We start from the raw sequence: 12,113 nt of genomic DNA on the forward strand, positions 1-12,113 counted from the left end.
GGCACGTTGCCAACCAGAATACAGTCCAGCTTCAATAGTACTGGCATAACCTGGGACCAAATTAGGAAGGCAGAATCCCAGGAACTCTCCAAGATCTATTTCTTTTAAAGATCTATAGACAGTTCGTATTCCCATTAAGTTGGCAACAATACATTAGGTGATGTATTAATTTCCTTTCACAGCTGTGAAATTTACCATCAGCTTAAAGGTTTGATGCTATTAAAGTGCTGCACTCAATAGGACAACACATTTGGAAAACTCAACAGTGGCCACAGGGCAGGAAAAGATCAGGTTTCATTCCGATCCCAAAGAATGGTAATGACAAAGAATGCTCAATCTACAGCAAAACTGTGCTCAGTTCGCATGCTAGCAAGGTAATGCTCAAAATCCTTCAAACTAAGCTTCAGCTGTATGTGAACCTAGCACTTCCAGGTGTTCAAGTTGGATTTAGAAAAGGTAGAGAAACCAGAGATCAAATTCCCAACATCTGCTGAATCATAGAAAATGCAAGGGAATTAAAAAAAAAAAAAATCTACTTCTGCTTCATTGACTATGCTAAAGCTTTTGACCGTATGGATCACAAGAAACTGTGGAAGATTCTTAAAGAGATGGGAATATCAGACCAGCTTATCTTTCTCCTGAAAAACCTGTACACAGGTCAAGAAACAATAGCTAGAGCTGGACATGGAACAATGGACTGGTTCCAAATTGGGAAAGGGGTACATCAAGACTCTGTATTATCACCTTGCTTATTTAACTTAAATGCAGAGTACATCATGTGAAATGTCAAGCTGGTTGAATCACAAGCTGGAATCAAGATTGCCAGAAGAATCATCAATAATCTCAGATATGCAGATAATACTTTAATCACAGGAAGCAAAGAGGAACCAAAGAGCCTCTTGATGAAGGTGAAAGAGGAGAGTGAAAAGGCTGAGTGTTAAACTGCTAAGGCTAAACATTACTGTTAATGTTAAAATGTTAAAAGTCAACATTCAAAAAACTAAGATCATGGCATCCAGTCCCATCACTTCATGGCAAATAGAGAAAAAGTGAAAACAGTGACAGATTTTATTTTCTTGGCCTCCAGAATCATGTGGACAGTGACTGCAACCATGAAATTAAAAGATGCCTGCTTCCTGGAAGAAAAGCTATGAAAAACCTTGACAGCATATTAAAAAGCAGAGGCATCACTTTACTAACAAATGTCCACGTAGTTAAAGCTTTTTTTTTTTTCCCAGTACTCAGGTGCAGATGAGAGAGTTGGACCAAAAATAAGGTTAAGTACCAAATAATTGATGCTTTTGAACTATGGTACTGGAGAAGACTCTTGAGAATCCCTTGGACTGCAGGGACATCAAACCAGTCAATCATAAAGGAAATCAACCTTGAATATTCATTGGAAGGACTGATGCTGAACCTGAAACTCAGATAATTTGGTCACCTGGTGGGAAAAGCCAGCTCATTAGAAAAGATCCTGATGATGGGAATGCTTGAAGGCAAATGGAGACAGAGGATGAGATGGTTGGATGGTATCACTGGACATAAGTTTGAGCAAATTCTGGGAGATAGAGAAGGACAGGAAGGTATGGTGTACTGCGGTTTATGGTGTTACCAGGAGTCAGACATGACTTAGTGCCTAAACAACAACAACAAGAGGGAAAGCACAAATCGTTAATAAATGGCAGGTTGTAGAAAATGCTGGGAAAACATTGCTTACACATTGATATGTATATCCTGTAGTTATTTTCATTTATTCAATTTTGAGCTTACCAATGTACCTCTATACCCTTCCCTTCTTCTTGAAGATCCCATAAATAAAGGAAGTGAGTGACACTGACATGAATGTTCTGTATAGTCTTTTAACGTTGTAAACCTGTCACATTTCAGCTCATTGCTAATACCTTCGTCAGGGGACGTTCAACTTTAAGAAATCCAATATGTTGTTTTCTTCTTCTGTGTGCTGTTTCTCAAGGGCCCTCTGTTCCTTATCAGTTCCTGGAAAACAGGAACGAGCAGAGCTGCATGCAGTTCTCAGGAATGAGGTCATGAGACAGAGCTCATGCATGGATTCCCTTCAGTGACCTTTTACTTTAATATAATCTGTTCAGTCAAGTCCCTATTACTCAGGATATGGATTATCTTCTGGCCCTGTGATGATTGCTATTCACTTAGCTTTTTTTTTTCTCAACTTTATTTTTGCTACCTAAAGCTTCCTTGTATGGAGATATATGATAAGCACACGCTGCTACAAATAAAGCACCCTTGTTTCACTCAAGACTTGGGTCCCCTGTGTCCTTCTTTTCATTGACTCCAGTCCCTAGGTCCCAGTCTATAAAGACTGTGATATACCTTATTGTCAATACACATTAATTCTGGTCTAATCACATTGGAAAATTTTACTATTATGCTTCAGATTAAAATCACCAAATAATTAATCAATAGTTGAAACATAAATGGGCATACACAGAAAAGGGTAATAGGAATGGTCAAATTGCCCCCAAATGATCCTGGAGTGCTGATTTTCCCTTATTGCCATAACTACTTTAACTTGGTTGACACAATTTTCTATTTCCATGAATATCAAATACTCATAAGCTTACTCAAAAGATCAAGACTAAATATTAAGATGAACAGTTACTAATGTGTATCATACTCTCAGTGTAGAAGAGACCTACTCAGTGGCTCAGTGGTAAAGAATTCACCTCCAGTGAAGGAGACATAGAGACACAGTTTCTATCCTTGGGTCAGGAAGGTCCCGTGGAGAAGGGAATGGCACTCCACCCCATTATTCTTGCCTGGGAAATCACATGATCAGAGAAGTCTGGCAGAATACAGTTCATGGTGTCCTGAAAGAGTCAGACACTACTTAGCAACTATACAACAAAATTTTAGGATGGATGCTCACTAAATTCTCTCTCTTCTCTGTGTAGAAGAGACCTACTAGTAATTCTGACCAGCAGCATCTCTCTTAAAAATGCTTATCTTATACATCTGTGTCTCTTTTGCTGTCTCACATACAGGGTTATTGTTACCATCTTTCTAAATTCCATATATATATGTTAATATACTGTATTGGTGTTTTTCTTTCTGACTTGCTTCACTCTGTATCCTTGGCTCCAGTTTCATCCACCTCATTAGAACTGATTCAAATGTATTCTTTTTAATGGCTGAGTAATACTCCATTATGTATATGTACCACAGCTTTCTTATCCATTCATCTGTTGATGGACATCTAGGTTGCTTCCATGTCCTGGCTATTATAAACAGTGCTGTGATGAACATTGGGGTACACATGTCTCTTTCCATTCTGGTTGCCAAGTCAAAAAAAAAATGCTTATCTTACACATGAGATTGTTCCATTTTTCTACCATATTATTCAGTTTCCTGGCTGCAACAGATGAAAAGAGAAAAGTTGCTCCTAACTGGGATAATCAGGTGTTCTCTCTGAAATTTAGAAATGGGATCCAGAAAAAAACATCAACATATGGCTGAAACTGTGGATGGTATAGGAGGAGCCTATTTTATCACAGATCAGAGGCATCCTGACAATTTTAAATCCTTATTCAGAGTCTCTATTTAAAACAGGGCATTATCCTCAGTGTTGGAACTGGACACAAATTCCCTACCATTAGTTAGTTTCTGTTGCTTACAATCAAGTATCTTAACTACTTTAGTAGGCCAGGCCAGCAATCTTTCTTCTTCTGATTATGAGTGCTGATGTTTTAGCCAGCAATTTGAACATTCTAATGAATCCTTGCCATAAAGTAGAATCTACACATTCACAGAAGGCCTAACATTTGCTTTATAAGCAAGAACACTCACTTGGGAGGTCTGTGTTTTCTCTATACTCAGGCTGTTGTGCAATTGCAATATTAATATAGAAGTAATGCTTCTGTTTCAGCAACACAAAAAACTTCCCTATACATGAAAGGCACCATGGTATGTTTTCTTGGTATTAAAACAGTACAGAAAAAGTAGTTTTCTCACTAGTAATTTCAATAAATATTGTTTAAATATGTAATTGAATAAATGAGTGAATAAAAGAAGCTATGGAATAAAAAAAAATTGGAGTAGTCAAGAGGGCTTTTAATATACATTTTCTCTGCCCAGTTCTGAACATATCTGAGAGAAAAGCAAAGCTGTATTCAGGCCAAAATATCATGTTGTGATTGATAGAGGGTATGGATTGGGGCTTTTGTTAAGTAGGCTTACTTAGGCAAACTTCATGGCTCAGACAGTTAACAATCTGCCTGCAATATGGGAGACCTGGGTTTATCCCTGGGTTGGAGAGATCCTGAAGGATAGCATGCAACTCATTCCAGTATTCTTGCCTGAAAAATCCCCATGGATAGGGGAGCCTGGCAGGCTACAGTCCACGGGGTCACAGTGAGTCAGACGTGACTGAGCAACTAGAGACATACATAGCCACTCATTGCCAAGACAACATAGAAACGGATAAGATAAATTCTGTCCTAGTGTAACACAGGAATGTTTTTGCTGGCCATGAGCAGACCTGATTTCAAGAGGATGAGAGTCCAGGTGAACTGAGTAAGCACATTATCATTTTCAAATGTATGATTCAGGTATATGAATATATATGAATATATGAATCCATATCTGTAAGATTTGAATGAACAAGGTTTCTGAGTAAGTAAAACTAAGAAGGGGCAGAATAATCATACTGATAGATTTCTGTATAGTAAGAATGAAACATCAGGAAGGGGGTAAGAGGTAGTTCTTTTTTTGTGCACCCTCAAATGGACTCTTTGAATAAGGCAAGCAAGACATGTGGTCTGTCATCTGGGTAATCTTGAAAGACATAGGACTTCTGTGAGTTTGAAGAACATGTTGTAGACGGTCAGTTGTTCATGGCAATCCCTAATTCCTGAATTAATGAGAGAGAGGGCTCTTCAGGATGTGTCCATTAATGTTTACCTTTAGCCACATTGCTTCAAGCAACATAGAATTTGAATGAATTCAATAAACCCTTCCACAGATTTGTGCGATATCCCAGACTCTCCACAGTGATGGATGGAGAGATAAATGTAGCATTACAAAGTTCAACTGATAGCTATAATGCTTTGAGTATTTATATAAGCTAAAGGCCTAGGTCTCTCTGCCCTTTATCATCATTGCCAACATCAAATGATATTATCTTTCAGCCAACCCATTCTATCACAAATGTACACTGTGTTTAACTGTTATGGCTTACAGTGTTCTAGATTTTAGAAAATAAACTGAGAAAAAGATAAAATCCCTACTATTGGATCTCATATTTTAATGAAAGAGAAAGAAACTTGACAAAAATAAACATACAAAAGTGTTAGCAGTTACTGGTAAACAGAAAAATAAATGGCAAGGAAAATAATGCAAGATGTAATTATAAATATTTTTGGAAAACTAGACTGTGCAGGTATACAGGGAAAGGATTTTCTAGACATGTAAATAACCAGTAAAAAAGGTGCTTTGTGAGTGTTTCCTAATTGGCTAACAATGTTTCTCAACTTTTTTTTTTTTTGTAAAATTTGTAAAGTGAAGTCGCTCAGTCATGTCCGACTCTTTGGGACCCCATGGACTGCAGCCTACTACACTCCTCCATCCATGAGATTTTCCAGGCAAAAATACTGGAGTGGGTTGCCATTTCCTTCTCCAGAAGATCTTCCAGACTCAGGGATCAAACCCAGGTCTCCTGCATTGTAAGCAGACTGCTTTACCGTCTGAACCACCACCAGTCCAGTTTTAGCTCCCTGCTAAAAAAAACTTTTATATTTTTGTTTATTTATTTATTTTTGTTTGTGCTGGGTCTTCATTGCTGTTTGCAGCTCTTTCTAGTTGCGGCAAATGGGGGCTACTCACTAGTTGCTGTGCTCAGGCTTTTCACTGGGGTCACTTCTCTTGTTGCAGAGCCCTGACTGTAAACACGTGGACTCAGTAGTCACAGCACGTAGGCTCAATAGTTGCTGCTTATGGGTTAGTTGCTATGGCATGTGGAATTTTCCCAGACCAGAGATGGGAACCCATGTCACCCACATTGACAAGCAAGTTCTTAACCACTGGACAAAGAGGGAAGTCCTAAAAAGGCTTTTAGACAAATATTTTCATAATAATTTTAACAAATTTTCATATTACATATGTACTATAAATCTGTTAATGTACTGTTTTCATACATATGATTTATTTTTAAAAGACCATAAGTGTTTTTCACAATACCCTCACACTGAGAGCCAGTTTATTGCTCTCTTGGGAAAGTTATCACCCTTCGTGAGAATGCATCTATAGTCTGGGAATGTTAACTAAGAGACTAACGTATATTAATGAGCCAAAGTGTGAAGACTGAAAAAAAAAATGTCATTTATTTAGAAATGACAAGGCCATTAATAATTTTAAAAAGATCAGTTCATATAAAATAGAAATGGAAGGAGGAAAAATATAGTTTTGGAAAAGAATTAGGATGATGAAGTAGAAACAATAAATATAAGCTATCCTTTCTAGAAACTTTCTATGGAAGGAAGGAAACATGTGCCATGAGATTTAGAGAGGATCAAAGCCAAAATGAATGATGCTTGTTATTTATTTATCTTTGCAATAGCAGAAATGGTGTGGATGAGATGCTATGAGGTAGCCAATAGAAATGAGACAAATGAAGAAACATGAAACACTTAGGATAATGAATGGAGCAAGTTCCCAGTGGATACTGAAAGGGATGGAATTTTGAAAAAAATATCAATTAATTCATCTTGAAGAAGAAGAAAGAAACATCTATCTAGACAAGCATATTTGTAGACCGAATTTGGAGAGAAAGCACAATATATCACTTCAATTGTCAACATAAAAGTACAAGTTATTCAAGATACTCTATTGCCTTTTATATGTCAGATAAATTGTTTAGAAAACTGAACAGAACTCAGAAATGATGGTGGTTATCAGTTCAATTCAATCACTTATTCGTGTCCGACTCTTTGTGACCCCATGAATCGCAGCTCGCTAGGCCTCCCTGTCCATCACCAACTCCCGGAGTTCACTCAAACTCATGTCCATCGAGAGAGTGATGCCATCCAGCCATCTCATCCTCTGTCGTCCCCTTCTCCTCCTGCCCTCAATCTCTCCTAGCGTCAGAGTTTTAGAAAAGGCAGAGGAACCAGAGATCAAATTGCCAACGTCCACTGGATCATCGAAAAAACAAGAGAGTTCCAGCAAATAACATCTATTTCTGCTTTATTGACTATGCCAAAGCCTTTGACTGTGTGGATCACAATAAACTATGGAAAATTCTGAAAGAGATGGGAATATCAGACCACCTGACCTGCCTCTTGAGAAACCTATATGCAGGTCAGAAAGCAACAGCTAGAACTGGACATGGAACAACAGACTGGTCCCAAATAGGAAAAGAAGTATGTCAAGGCTGTATATTGTCACCCTGCTTATTTAACTTATATGCAGAGGACATAATGAGAAATGCTGGGCTGAAAGAAGCACAAGCTGGAAACAAGATTGCTGGGAGAAACATCAGTAACCTCAGATATGCAGATGACACCACCCTTATGGCAGAAAGTGAAGAGGAACTAAAAAGCCTCTTGATGAAAGTGAAACTGGAGAGTGAAAAAGTTGGCTTAAAGTTCAACATTCAGAAAATGAAGATCACGGTATCTGGTCCCATCACTTCATAGGAAATAGATGGGGAAACAGTGAAAACAGTGTCAGACTTTATTTTTTGGGGCTCCAAAATCAATGCAGATGGTGATTGCAGCCATGAAATTCAAAGGCGCTTACTCCTTGGAAGGAAAGTTATAATCAACTTAGACAGCATATTCAAAAGCAGAGACTTTACTTTTGCCAACAAAGATCTGTCTAGTCAAGGCTATGGTTTTTCCAGTGGTCATGTATGGATGTGAGAGTTGGTCTGTGAAGAAAGCTGAGCGCCGAAGAATTGATGATTCTTTTTTCATATTTTATTTATTATTATTATGTTACTTTACAATATTGTATTAGTTTTGCCATACATCAACATGAATCCGCCATGGGTGTACACATGTTCCCAACACTGAACCCCTCTCCCACCTCCCTCCCCATACCATATCTCTGGGTCATCCCAGTGCACCAGCCCCAAGCATCCTGTATCCTGCATTGAACCTAGAATTGATGCTTTTGAATTGTGGTGTTGGAGAAGACTCTTGAGAGTCCCTTGGACTTCAAGGAGATCCAACCAGTCCATTCTAAAGGAGATCAGTCTTGGGTGTTCATTAGAAGGAATGACGCTAAAGCTGAAACTCCAGTGGTTATCAGGAAACTATTATTAAAATTATTTTTATCTCAATTCCTAAGTAATTACTTGACTTGGAACAATTGTATAATATAGTAATTATAATAACTTAGGTTAAAAAGAAAACTTGGTCAAGGTGAGAAATTTAAAAAAATATATATATATATATATACAAAAATTAAAATATGAGAATGGTTTATAAGGCAAAAAAAATTCTTACAAGTAATTTTGTCTTACAGAATGAAATTATTAAATGTGTTCCTTTTAACCAAGGAAGATAAGTTTCAGTAATGAATCAAAACCTAAAATTTCTGTAAAATGAATGCCTAAGTATTTACCTGACACAGGAAATAGTCCATGTCAGCCCTCAGAGCAATGATGTATTAATTATGCTCCATCAACACTGAGGAAGTAGTTAAGTAGCAGTAGAAGGATGAATGCAAACACATCAGCTTGAAACACTGGGTTCTATAAACAAGCATTCTCAAGACACCTGGGTCTTAATTAGCTGTCAAATCTTATCTAATGTAAGTTTTTGAAATGAGTCTAATATCAGATTCTGATATACTGATACTTCTGAATTACAGTTGTTGATAAATACATGACATTTACATATTTATTATACAAAAGAGCAATATTAAATGTGACCTAATTTAATCTATGTAGGAATAAAGAGAAAAAAGAAGTGATGCATATTAAAATATTTCCACATTATTGATAGTGACTAATAAATTGGCATTTGAAAAGTATCTTCCCTTTTGGTTCAATTTGCATCAATTTGTTTTAAAATACTCTTTAGTCTCAAATTAGTCAAGCCAGGGTATTAAATACATCACTGTAATGATTTCAAAATAATTTCCAAATCCACAAAAATATATTTGGAAATTGTCACTATCAGCAAGTTAGACTGGCTAAGCCCTTTTCTTATTACTAGTTCTGTTATGAGGCCATTTACCAAAACAGCTAGATAGAAAGACAGGTATTACTCAAATTTCATTTAATAATAAAAACCAGACACTGATTTTGTCAATCTATATACATTGAATGAATTATCAAAGGAATGATATTTTGATAATAATGACAGTAAATATAAGAAATATGCAAAGTAATTATACATAGGATATCATACAAGATTTAAAGAAATCTTTTGGAATTACTTCAATGACACACATTTCCAAGTATGTATCCTTAACACTGGGGAGTCATTTATATCCTTATGTGTATAAATATTATATATTTAGCTATAGAGTCATTAATTGATTCATGTCATCTTTTTAAGCAACCTACATAGTTTTCAGATGATTTTGCAGGTTAATGTGACTTAATTCCCAGAATGACCTCTTCATATAATTATGTTTCAATGTTGATACCAACTTCCTTCTTTTTAGTAAACCAGTGCTCATATTACCAATGTAATCAATAAATGTTTAGTTCTTCTTCATCATAGTGTAAATATAAACATTTTTTCTCTCCTTTATCATTGATTTCTCCTCCTACAAGATTGCTGTTGAAGTCTTGCTGTAGAGGTTCTTTCCATCACTCTTAGCTTTTCCTCTTACCTGCATATCAGTTGCAGTTTGCTAACCTACACTGCTGCAGTCCTTGATTTAGAGCTTCATTTCCCTGCACACTGTGGCTTTAGCCCCCTGTTGCAGTGGCTGGCCTCCCTCTGAGGAAAAAATAAATAAATAAAAGCTATTTGTTTTCTGCATTCTCTGCTCTGGCAATTTCTTTCTGTGGAACTTGGTATATTTTTAATAGCCAAACTAATGCCAACAGGCTACTTAGATGGGGAACTGGTCATTTTTCAGGGAAATGCTAGTGCTAGTGAAAGTTGCTCAGTTGTATCCAACTCTTTGTGACCCCACGTGGCCCCATGTGACTGGACAGAGGCTACCCACTCTTTGTGATCCCATGCGGCAGCACGCTAGGCTCCTGTTTATGGAATTCTCCAGGCAAGAATACTGGAGTGGGTAGCCATTTTCTTCTCCAGGGAAACTTCCCAACCCAGGGATTGAACCTGGATCTTCTGCTTTACAGGCAGATTCTTTACCATCTGAGCCACCAGGGAAGCCCAAGGAAGACCTCTACCCAAACAACCAGATAGCACCTTTGCTTGGCTTTCTCCACATATTTACTTCACCGGTCCCATCAAAACCAAATTCTGCCTTCTCAGCAGTTTTACACTTAGTTTTACACTGTAGTTCAGCTAATGAAAATAACCCAGTACTCCTATGTGTATGCCTGTATAAGTTTTTCCCACTTTTAGTTCCTTGAGTGTTATTAATAACATTTAGTTACACTGAACATGAGTTTTGCTTTTTCAGGTTGAATTCATTAGGAAATAAAGTAAAAGTATACACTTGGCTCAGTTATATCTGTGTTGGATATGGGAAACACAAAGCAAGTGATACTTTTTTCATTGCTTCATTGTGTACTGTAATCAAATAAAATAATTTTTTTTCAGCTTTAAAACTATCAATTATATAAAATAATATTCTAATCAACATGCATTCTGATATTAGTAAAGTACTAACATTTACTTTTGCACTGGTGAAAATATACATTCTATTTACTAATAGTAACTACATTTATAGCTGAATTTCCAAGTACTAAGCACTGTCCTAATCAATTTATGATCTTTGCATCATTTCATCCCTGTATCAAGCCTATAATGTAAACAATCTTTACTATTGCCATCATGAAGCTGTATCTTAGAGGAAAAACGCAACTTGCCCAAGTTCATACAGCTATTAAAAGCAGAACCAGAATAAAAATCTAGGAGTCTGCTTCCAGAACACTTAGTATTAAACAGTAGCGTTTTGATTTAGAGGAATTTTTTAGAAAGTTAAGTTTTATTTTTGCCTGGTTAATCTTGATAGAGAATCTAGTACATACAGGCTTCCCAGGTGGCCCTAAAGGTAAAGAAGCCACCTGCCAATGCAGGGGACTTAAGACATGGAGTTCCATCACTGGATCAGGAACATTCCCTGGAGGAGAGCACAAAAATCCACTCCAGTGTTCTTGCCTGGATTCTTGCTTGGGTTCTGAGGACAGAGGAACCTGGTGGGCCACAGTCCAAAGGCTCACAAAAAGTTGGATATGACTGAAGTAACTCAGCATGCTTGCTAGTACATGTAGGCCAGTCAGAAATCTGAAGGAAAAAAAAAAAAAAAGATAAAACTTTACACTGCTTGAATGACAGACTAGTTGACAATTAGTAGGTAGATAACTTAAAAGCAAATGGAACTCCATTAAAAAAGTGTACCACACTTTGTGAACAGAATCTTCAACTTGCCAGAAATATAATTCATTCATTATGCTGCTGCTAGCACTGAGGAAGGTATATAAATTATTCAGAGTTGGGAGAGACTTTAATTTTTTTTTTTTTACAATGCAAAAGAGATGATTCACAGAATAGAAGTGATCAGAATTTATTAATATATTCCTGCATTTAAATTGAATAATTTATTTCATCTTCCATGGTAGGATAAAGCACAGGCATTAGAATAAAACTAACAGTTAACAAATCTAGCTTTATTTCCTAAAGCCTGGGTATGTTTTAAAAACAGAAACTTTGGTGATATATATTACAGTGAATAATTTGCTAATTGAAAGAATATTTAATATTTAATGATTTTTAAAATATTTCTGTTAATAATAAATGAGAACTGTTATATTCAGATGCATATTGTTTCATTTTGTATGCTTTCACATAGGTTCATAAAAATGATAAAATTAGCTGCGTTTTATTTATTCCACCTGATCTATTTTCAACCATAGATTTGAAATATTTCATTTGCTAGAGTACAAAGATTAATGCTATTGATTCTCCTCTAGAAAGATAGAGACA

The 12,113-nt window shown here is 36.5% G+C and overlaps 1 non-coding gene across 1 annotated transcript; it reads right to left on the reverse strand.

Annotated features, from left to right (window-relative positions):
• Positions 1 to 10,259: 10,259 nt before the first annotated feature.
• Positions 10,260 to 10,331, reverse strand: TRNAY-GUA (transfer RNA tyrosine (anticodon GUA)). Its single transcript has one exon. It is a non-coding gene; the product is annotated as a tRNA-Tyr (tRNA).
• Between the last annotated feature and the right edge of the window lie 1,782 nt (positions 10,332 to 12,113).

This window comes from Budorcas taxicolor, chromosome 20 (assembly GCF_023091745.1).
Source record: "Budorcas taxicolor isolate Tak-1 chromosome 20, Takin1.1, whole genome shotgun sequence".
In the NCBI taxonomy this organism is placed as follows: Eukaryota; Metazoa; Chordata; class Mammalia; order Artiodactyla; family Bovidae; genus Budorcas; species Budorcas taxicolor.